The 10,656-nt window shown below is 47.0% G+C and overlaps 1 long non-coding RNA gene across 1 annotated transcript in view; it reads left to right on the top strand.

The window, feature by feature from the left end:
• The window catches only part of LOC140688107 (uncharacterized), a 28,415-nt gene that overhangs the window by 15,335 nt on the left and 2,424 nt on the right, over window positions 1-10,656 (top strand). The window lies entirely within an intron of this gene.

Raw genomic sequence — 10,656 nt, 5'->3', positions numbered from 1 at the left:
ATAGTCCCCTGTGCTACGTGGTATTACTTCTTGATTGAATTAAGACTGCCCATTTTCAACTAAAAGTCTCAGTTTTTAATTCATTAGAATAAAGCATGAAAAAAAAAAGAATAAAGCATGTTCTAGGCGGGGAGGGTATAGCCCAGTGGTAGGGTGTGTGCTCAGCATGCACGAGGTCCTGGGTTCAATCCCCAGCCCCTCCACTGAAAATAAATAAATAAGTAAATAAATAAGCCTAACTACCTCCCCCACCAAAAAAGAAAAGAAAAAGAACAAAGCATGTTCTAAAGGTCAGAGCTATGCAAAGGTGGAATTAGAGCGAAGATGATATTTTGGCAGTTTCTGAAAGATCAGGCTGGTTTAATTTGGAAATTTAAAGGTTTTGTCTCACCTTCTGTATATGGTGGCCCTAGAAGACTAGAATATAAATATTTTCCTTACCTCCTGTGAAGGTTTGAATGAAACTTCTTCAAGGACTAGGGGGACCCAGTTTTTTGGTTGTTTCAGGCTCTATGTCTAACCATAACTATCCGAATTAATTGTCAACATTTAACAACAGGGAGTTTCATATAAAACAGAAGGCTGAGGATCTCCAGGTAAGTGGGAAGACCTGGCAGCAGGGCATCTTCATTCCTGTGCAGGAGCAGTGGGCTGGAGCTGATGCCCTGTGCCCTCTAGCTTGCCCCAGGCCTCCCCTGGTACTGGGCATTCCTTCCTTCATTCCTTCTACCAGCCTCGATGTGTGATGCTTGGTTTGGGAATGGAATTCGAGGAGAAGACAGGAGAGAAAAGAGGAATCTTACAAAGGGCAGATGAACTGAAGAGCAGGCTGAGGAAAGGGGAGCAGGGAGAAGGCTGGGAGTTGATCTCAGGAAGGTTACCCCAGGAGGAGGCAGGGGCTGTGCTCCCAAGAAGAGTCAGTAGCTGAACCTGGGAAAGGAAATTCTTGTTTCCTCGCCTGAGTTCATTCCCTGGTTCCTGACACAGAGCTCCCAAATCCCTGGGAGTTTCTTGGGTGCTAGGAGTACTTCTGTTCTAATGAGGTGACTCTGGGTGGGCTGTGGACAGCCTCCGGATGGGGGCTAGTCACCAGAAAGACCAAGCCATGATTAGAAGCTTGGAATTCTCAGTCTTGCCTCCCATCCTTCAGGAAGGGGGCAGGGATTGGAGACTGAATTAATGATCCATCATCCTATGTGATGAAACCACCATAAAAATCCCAGAAGTACAAGGTTTGGAGAGCTTCCTGGCTGGCACACCCTAATTCCACGGGGAAAGGAACTCTTGCACTCTGGATCCCCCTAGACCTCGCCCTGTGGATCTCTTCTTTTGGCTGTTCATCTGTATCCTTTATCCTTTCCTTCATTTTATAGTAAGCTGGGAAACGTGAGTGAGAGTGAGTGTTTCTCTGAGTTTGGTGAGCCGTTGTAGCCAACAGTCAATTCCGAGGAGAGGGGTCATGGGAGCCTCTGATTTGCAGGCAAGTCAGATAGAACTTGTGGGTAACTTGGGGCCCGGTTACTGGCAACCACATGTGGTGATTTCCAAGGTTCAGCTGGACACTGTGGTCCAGGGACATACAGAGGAATTGAAGCAATATGGTTGAGATGATCAACCTTTGTTTCCCGGCTGGGAAGGAGGAGGAGATCTGGCGATGCCTGTGATATTTAAGCACAGATATAATGGGATCAAGGGTGTGGCAGATGGAAGGTAACTAGAAAGATATCTGAGGAGAACGTTTATGGTGATAGCAAAACTGTGTGTGTGGGGGTGCTGAATTCTGGCAGCTGGGGGATGGAGGAGGGTGGTTGTGTGAGGCCATCCAGGAGGAGAAAGATTAGGATTGTGGAGAGCACGCTCTTTCCCCCCGTTCTGATTCCTTTCCCACCATTTCACATATCTCGTCACATATCCTACATGTATGCTGGGACCACAGCTATCCAGGGCTGTGGAAAGGTGCTTGACTAGTGCCCGGAACATGGGTTTTGGTCACAGCCCTTCTCCTTCTGTATGAACTCAGCTCAGAGAGAACGAAGCACACTTGGCTCAGAGAAGAAGCTTCTCTTCACACCTGGATTCTCTGGAGAAGCAATTAGGAAACAGAAGGAAGTCAGTCAGTGAAGGTTCTGCATAATTCAGAACTTCTGTTGGATTCTTATCTAGCTTGTTGCCTGCCTGTTGCCTTTCCTGTTTGGGACCCTGTCGGGGAATGTTGAACTTGGGGGCTTCTCTCGCCAAGATATGACATGTCCCCAGAAGCCCATCCTGGGCCTGACCGGGCACACAGGAGAACCAGCTATGGTGAGCTGGTAAGTGCCCAGCAGCTCCTGGCGGGGAGGGGAGGCTCTAATTGGTAGCATTTGCAACTTCTGTGGTGTAAATATTCCCATGGTGGTGGCTGATTTCAAGCTACCAATATGAAACCACTGACTCTGACTGTGAAGGTGGGAAAAGGTGTGCACGAGCTGGTTGACCCTGGCTCCAGCACACTACTGAACTAGAAACTTCTCTGGCTTGGAGCAAGCTACAGGGGTCACCAAGGCCGTGGTAGGTTCAACCGATCACTTCTTGGTCCCAGGTCCTTTCAAATTAAACTCACGCGCATGTCTCTCTTTTGTAATTCGCTCCCCTCACAGACAAACTCTGCGGTAGCGCTTAGCCTCCCCAACCTACCCTCCTCCCTTGCTGCCCGCCAAACAAGTTCATAGGACATTTTTTGTTTAAAGATTTTTGTTTGTTTGTTTCAAGATATTTAAAGAGAAAATTATAACATTTCCAGAAATCGCACAAAGTCCTCATCTCGGGGGGCTCAGGAAGCCCTCTCAGCTCACTCTGGACGAGTGGTGGAACTGCCCCGATGGCCTGCAGGGCTGGCCGCCGGCTCCCTGCTGCGATGAGGGGGTTCCCAGCACTCTGGAGTGGCTCTGTCCGGGATGGCCCCCATCTGGCCTTTCTAGATGAGGGAGGAACTTCCTGGTAGCCTTGCTAGACGCCATTGCTATTGTGCCCACTGTGACTCAAATCCCGTCTGAGGGCGTGGCCCTGTAGGCTCAGCTGCCCATTTCCTCACCGTTCATGGCTGATCTCCAGGCTCCTGCCTAGGCTGGCCCTGCCCTCAGGGAAACTTAGTATTTTGACCTGCCTGCGAACTAAATTTCAGAGGGCAGGCTGGGCAGGAGCAGCTGTGCAGAGCAGAGAGCGATAGGCAAATGTGAGGGTCCTCAGAGGTGGCTGCCCTGGCTCTGTTCTGTTCAGGAGTTGCCGCAATAGAACACAGGCCCAGTTTCCAACTCTTCCCATGTTTCCAGAAAAGCCAGCACAAATCCAGACTTTTACGTGAAGTCTTCTAACTTGTAAATGTTGCGTATAATGTATAGAAATTTTGCGTGAGCCAAATCAAACGTCTCTGATTGGCTCTTGTCCTACAGGCTGCTGACCACACCACCTGGTTGTAAGCTCCTTCCTGGGCCTTTCTCACGTCGCCCTTCCAGAGCTCTCGTGCTTGTCTGCCCCAGACCTCTTCTGTCTTAATCGTCACATGTTGGAACTCATGTTGGGTCTTTATGCTGCTTCAGGGCTTTTGCTTTATCCAATTTCCCCCCCCTTAACAGAGGCACTGGGAATGGAGCCCAGGACCTCCAGCCGCTAAGCCCTCACTCTACCACTAAGCGATACCCTCTACCCCACAGTTTCTAAGATTCTTGGTCTTTGCTGCGGGTGGGAAGTGTTCATGGGAAGCTCTGCCTCAGACCAGTCAAGACAGGAGAAAAACCTGTCTTCACCAAACCTGGGGCACAGGATGAAGTGATTGTTAAGTGCTCTGCCCAGAGGGGCCCTGGATGGTGGGCTGATGGGATGCCCACCTGGGAGAAGAAAAACACAGGGAGGGCAGGGCTGTGGCGGAGGACCCCACACCCAGGGAGTTGGGCAGCTGCTGAGCAGGCCCTGGCTCCAAGCGCAGCTGCCTGGTGTGGTCACCGGGCTGGAGGAGCGGGGTCCCAGCAGAGTATAGGGGCCAGGAACCTGCCAGGACAGAGGGCAACCTTGAGCTCCCCCCCAGAAATGTGAGAGCTCCCCACACTGCTCGGCTGGAACTGAGCTCCTATTTGTGGAATGCTAAGAGGCAGAGAGAGGCAGGACTTCAAAGCTCAGAAAGTGACAAATCCTGAAGGGTGTGTGCGTGCACGTATGCTCAGGTGGGGCTCGTGGGCCTGGCCAGGCCTGCACCTGACATACCCTTTCGCAAACCCAGACAATCACTTGAAAGATAGTACCTTCGAACCAACAGGACAGTCACAGGACATCACTGGCATCTACTGTCCCAGCTTGGGGTACAAAGTAAGGCTACATTTCTTTTTAAAAAGCATATTAAATGACTGACCCCTACCCCCATGATATCCTGAGCTTCTTTCTCCCCTGAAAACTCTCAAACAGGGTTTCACTAACTGTTGAGCCAGCTCAGGAGCCAATCTCGTGGGCCCTCCAAGTACAGGTGATGGCGATGTCACCGACTGCTGCCAGATGCCTAGGACTCCCGCCCCCTTCCTCTGGGCCATGGGCGTCCTGGGGGGTGGAGTGTGTTCACACAGGATGACCAGATGGGTTTGCAACCAAGTCTGTGGCCCTGATGGGTCAGTGGTCCAGCTGATCAGTCACAGAGGGGTGAAGGTGGGGTGAGAGCTGTGAAGGCAAGTCCTTATAGGTCCCCAGGAGGGATCACCGCAGGTCGTGGGAGCAGATGGAGGCTGATGCTCGCTGAGTGATTCAGCTCCCAAGTGGCTCCCAGAAGCCCTGAACACTGTCCCTCCCAGGGGAGCCTCCCAAGACTCTCCTGCCTCCTGCCCACCTCTGTGCTTCCCAAGCAAGCAGTCCTCACCTTTGTTGGGCAGTTTCCCCTGCTACACCCGTAGTCACCCTCCTCGGCCTCCCCTCTCCCCAGCCAGCCCTCAGACCTCCACTTAGTCTGGTGGGAGGCCCATTTCTTCTCGGTATTCTTCCCTCTTTCACAAGACTTCCCAGAGCCCACAAAACCCAGACAGAAAGATTAGCATCTGAAAAACTGGTTCTTCCTTCCCTGGGGGCTGGTAGGACTCTATCCTGGTACTTCTGGGGGATTAGTCGGGGAGGCTGGCATTCCATTCTTTGAGTGCTGTGAAAAAATTAAGTTTCGTATTAAACCGGGCTAACCGTGGATTCCCTCCTCCAGGCCAGGCTATCCTGGAGCACCTGGCTCTGGGGTTCTGCTCTAGGCTCTGTCTCTTAAGACAGAGAAAGAACCCATTGGGAGGTCCCTTCCTTTCTGCTTCTGTGGTTCCTGGCCTTCAGTGGGGCAGGGGACCTCGAGAGATGTGGCCTCCTCTCCCGTCCATAGCTGGGCACGGAGTACTGGACACACAGCCTCGCCACCGTGCCTTGGTGGCCCTGTCAGCGAAGCACAATGTTGTTGCAGCTCTGTAACAGAGAAAGCCTCGTGCCTGCGCTGGTGCCCTCTGCTACGTTCAGCTGTCCCGGTTCCCAGACACTTTGGATCCCAGCACTTCGCTCCCTGCCCCCACCTCTGGCAACTGCACCTCCAGAGTTACCAGCTGTTTTAGTGCATGCACAGGTGTGCACACACGCACACAGGCACATGCATGCACATACATACACACTTTGCGTGCCCACCCATTCACATTTACACATACACTCACACATCCATGCACACATATGTACTCACACACACTCATACATACACAGATGTGTGTAAACACACTCAGAAACACACATGTGTACACACATGCACACAACACACACATGGGTGTATGTTTACACATAAACATTCACACACATGCATGGCTACTCATATATACTTGTACTCATGTATATAGGATATACACACAGGTGCACACACACTCTCACAAACATACCACACATGTACACGTATGCACACACTCTCACACACATGCACACACTAACCTGTTCACATTTTACATTATTGAGAGTTATTGCCCCGTGCATTGCTCTCATGTTTAAAGGTTTGCTTCTCTTTTAAAATGTAAATATTCCAACAAAGAGTCACAATGTAAGCAGTTATTGTACTTCTTAAATTAAGTAAGACCCTAAAAGTAGGTTTTGATGAAAAGAGGAACAAACTTGAGTCTGAGATTATGGAAGAAAATTACTCTGGATGCACAATTTTGCCAGGTATCCCTTCCCTGAAGGGACATGGCTGGACCAGGCAGACTGACTTCTTCATAGGTGAAGCCCAGAGAACCCTGGTTCTCTGGAGGTGCCTTCAAAGAGCCTTTGGTCTAAGTCCCTCATCTCATAGAGGAGGAAACTCAAGTTCACTGAGGTTAATCAGCCTCATTGATTGTATTTCTAAAACACATCTTAATCCACTTCCCTCACCTGTCATCCACTTACGTGCACCTTCCTTAGACCAATGTCTATGGTCAAAGGAATGAGGCGTTATGACTAAGGCTGGTCAAGTGCCTGCCCCGGTGCCAGGGGTGTGATTGGTCCCCGTCTCCTGTAGGATCAGATGAATCCTGGAAGGGCTGTCTGCCAAGTTAGCAGAGTTCCATTACCAGAAAACAGGCAGGAAGGAATGCTAGACAGACAAAAAACAACTGATGTCCATGACAGACAGAAAAAAACAATTGATCTCAGACAAAACAAGACAAAACAAAACAAAACAAAACAACAAAAATTGATGTCCATGGCTGTATTTTAGCAATAGCCCAGAAGTTTCTGTGCCAGAGATGAATAGAAATAAACAAAGAAGTCAGTCATGATGGGCAGGCGTGGCTGAGGAGGCATGTCCCCAGGGTGAAGATTAGGTTTTGGGAGAGAAGGGTTGAATGGAGACAAAGAGGAAAGAGGAGTAAAATCAGCTCTCTGCTGAGGCTCATTTAGAAATGCTGTGGTTCAGAGATTTTCACTCTGGGGTTCTTCAGAAAAGTGGGAAGGTTTGTGGGACGTTCACAAATGGCTGAGGACAGCGGTGACTTTATGGAAGTAATTTTTTTTTCACATTTTAGATATGGGTGAGGGGGCTATTATTCCTGGGGCTTGATTTCAGTACTTTTCCTTTTGTTTATCCTTACCTGTTATTGTGGATTTATTTTTTCCTGAGAACAATAAGGTACTTAAGAGGGAATCAACAGCCAGGTGGCCGAGTGCTTCTCCTCATCAGATTTGTTTCATTTGTATTCCTGAATCAGCTAGTGTGCAATTAGAGACAATTAGCTACAACTCTATTACATCCATCCCCAGTCCTTTACACTTTTACTTACTTATTATTGTTATGATTTCAGACGGGTTTTTTTTCTGATCCTAAAATGGACACTAATAATATATCCCACTATCAAATTTTGCCCTATTGTTAAAACTTTATCAATTTCTTGATTGAACTATCATTCTTTATAAAATATAAAGTTTTCAAAATTCGAGTTTGAAAACTCTGTCCATAAGTCAGTGATAAAAGAAATCTCTTCCACTTTCTGCTTTCTCCAGGACCTCTTGCTGTGGCCTAGCACTTGCCCCGTCACACTTTTATACACTTCAGTGCCCGAGTTTGTAATAACACGGGGACAGTAAATCCCAGTGTTGGAACCCTGGGATCTGGTCTGGAGTCAGGAGTTCCCAGGTACAGATCCCAGGCTTTCCTCAGCTTCCTCATCTGTGAAATGGGAATGATCAGAGTACCAACTTCATAGGGGGATTGTGTGATTTGTACACCTCTAAACTAAGGCCATCAGTATCATCTAAGAAGGAAAGGAGGTGAGGCAAATAATATGTTTACACAATGCCTGGAAAATTGTAATTTTATATATAGCTACCACTTTTTTTCACAATACTTGTACTGCAGTAGGCTTGAATCACTGGTAGAGAAGACTTATGGGCCAGTTCATCTTGGTTTCATTCATGCATACAGCTGCATGACTCTGCATGTCACCTTGAACATTGCTTCTCCCCTATGGTAACTTTAGACACCATTAGCTGAGAAGGAAAAAGCCTTGCATTAAAATCTATTGTACATGTGCTCGTAAAGATTCTTTGAGGTCAATGTAAATCACTGCTATCTGGAAGTTGACAGCCCTCAGCTTCTGGCTCTCTTCCTTCCTCGTCCCCTTCTGCACTTGGCTAGACTGCCAAGCCCTGGAAGTGATGCAGGAAAACAGACGTGGGGCATGAGAAGGGCTGTGTCCCAGGTCTTGGTTGAGCTCCTGGGATGTGCCCCGCCAAGTGTGGGTCCTTGGCTTCGCACAGGGAAGAATTCAAGAGCGAGCCACAGTTGAGTAAAGGTAGATTTATTCAGAGAGATACATTGAAAGGCAAGAGAAAGGCCAAGAGGTGTGGGGGTTGGGTGATCAGATTAAAAGTAGGTACATACTCCATAGACAGAGTGTGGACCATCTCCAAAGAGGGAGAGAGAGGGGCGGCCACGAGGTGTCGTGTTGCTGGTTTTTATGGGCTTGGTGGCTTCATGTGCTAATAAGTGGAAGGACCAGTCTAAGGGGAAGGGGCTGGGATTCCCAGGCAGTTGGCCGTTTCCCACCCTTTGACCTTTTGTGGCTAGCCTTGGGACTGCCATGGTGCCTGTGGGCATGTTATTCACCTTGTTAATACATTACAGTGGGCATATAATGAAGTTCAAGATCTGCTAGAAGTTAAATCTCTCATCATCCTGAGCCTCAAGGCCTACTGGGGGTTGAATCTTCCACCATTTTGATGTTAACTGCGGTGGCATTCCTTGAGTGGCTGTGCCCTGCCCCCTTCCTGTCTCAGAAGCACAAGGCTGAGGGCATGAAAGGAGGTGAGTGAGTTGCCCACAGCTCGAGCCCTGCTGCATCCTGCCTGGGAGGTGGGCCATCCTTTTGTAGCCCACCTGTTACTTAGCCACCTCCATATCAGATTGTGGTATCAGTATCGCACCGCTTGTGTTCCAGCACAGAGTAGTGATACTGGCAATCTGGATATGCCCAAGAGAATTGCCAAAGAGATAGTGCCTCCTTTAAGTGAAAAGGTGAAAGTTCTCAACTTGATAAGGAAAGAAAAAAACCCATAGGCTGACATTGCTCTGATCTATGGTAAGAATGAATCTTATATCTATGAAATTATGAAGAAGGAAAAAGGAATTTGTGCTAGTTTGCTGTTGTACCTCAAACTGCGCCAACGTGTGGCCACAGTGCATGGCAAGTGCTTAAAGATGGAAAAGGCATTAAATTTGTAAAATAGATATTTTGAGACAGACCACATTCATGTTAACTTTTATTACAGTATGTTAATTTACTGTTCTAGCTTATTGTTAGGTATTGTTGTTAATCTCTTATTGCACCTAATTTATAAATTAAACATTATCATGGATGTATGTATAGGAAGACACATACGCAGGGTTCAGTGCTACCTGAGGTTCCAGGCATCTACTGGGAGTCTTGAAATGTACACCCCCACGGAGAAGGGGGACTACCCTTTATTACCTGTGACTGTTTTTGTGCTACAATTGTGAAGGAAAAGCCGGGCTGGTCTAACAAGATAACTCACAAGTCTAGGAATGTGAAGGAGAGGCTGGGCTTGTCTAACAAGATAACTCACAAATCTAAGTATCAGAATACTGATCTGAGTTCTGCTGGACTAACTTGTAAATCTAAGTTAATTAGTGTTGGTTTGCAGTTCATGTTTTTTTTGCTAGCCAGCTGGATTTTCAAAGATATATATCTGGCTTTGGAATGTTGGTTTGCTGCCTCCCTGCCTCCACTTTTGTGATAATGATGCTGCTAAAGTTGTTCCATGCCTATTGGCCGAATACCCCAAGATTGTACTTTACCCTATAAAACCTCATGCACACGTCTTGGAGGTGCTCAGAGCTTCGGAGCAGAAGCCCCTTTGAGCCCGCCAGCGTAATACATCTGAGTACTCCAACCCTCCGAGTGGTGCTTGTTTCTTGGCTGGCCTGTTATTTCCGTAACACAATGTCACAGCTGAGTAGTTGTCACAGAGACTGTATGCCCTACAAACCTAAAATATTTATTATCTGGTTCTTATAAGATAAAGTTTGCTGACCTCTGCCCTGTTCAAATAGCGGAATTGACTAGGTAGAGTTGTGTAAATATGTTAAAGAAAAAAATAAAGACCAGTTTGTTCCTGCTCCACAATTCCTTTACCTCAAGGAAAAGATTTAAGTAGTTTTATTAAGGATTTGAGATTAAGACATCAATGGGAAAACTTTCTCTTTTTTTTTAAACATTTTTTATTGAGTTATAGTCATTTTACAGTGTTGTCAAATTCCAGTGTAGAGAACAATTTTTCAGTTATATGTGAACATCCATATATTCATTGTCACATTTTTTTTGGCTGTGATCTGGTTTCTTATTGTCAGATAATTAAACAGTTTGGTAAGATTCAGATCAGAGTACTGAAAGGTTTTTGAGAGTTAAAGACAAATGGAATGAATTTCTGCTATTGAGAATGGCTGTAGCCTTGGAAGAACCTGGCTGAGAAGGAATAGAAGTAAATGAAAACTTTTCAAAGTCTTTTGCTTGGGCAATTTTAATTTCCTCTGAGCAATAAATTAAACAAGACCTAAGAAATAAACATTTATCACAAACACAAGATTAATACATTTTCCAGCCCACTTAATTTTTTAACAATCATATGGTTTGCACTGATACT

The sequence above is a fragment of the Vicugna pacos genome, chromosome 21, assembly GCF_048564905.1.
Source record: "Vicugna pacos chromosome 21, VicPac4, whole genome shotgun sequence".
Classification (NCBI taxonomy): domain Eukaryota; kingdom Metazoa; phylum Chordata; class Mammalia; order Artiodactyla; family Camelidae; genus Vicugna; species Vicugna pacos.
This window is presented reverse-complemented; position numbering and strand designations above follow the sequence as displayed.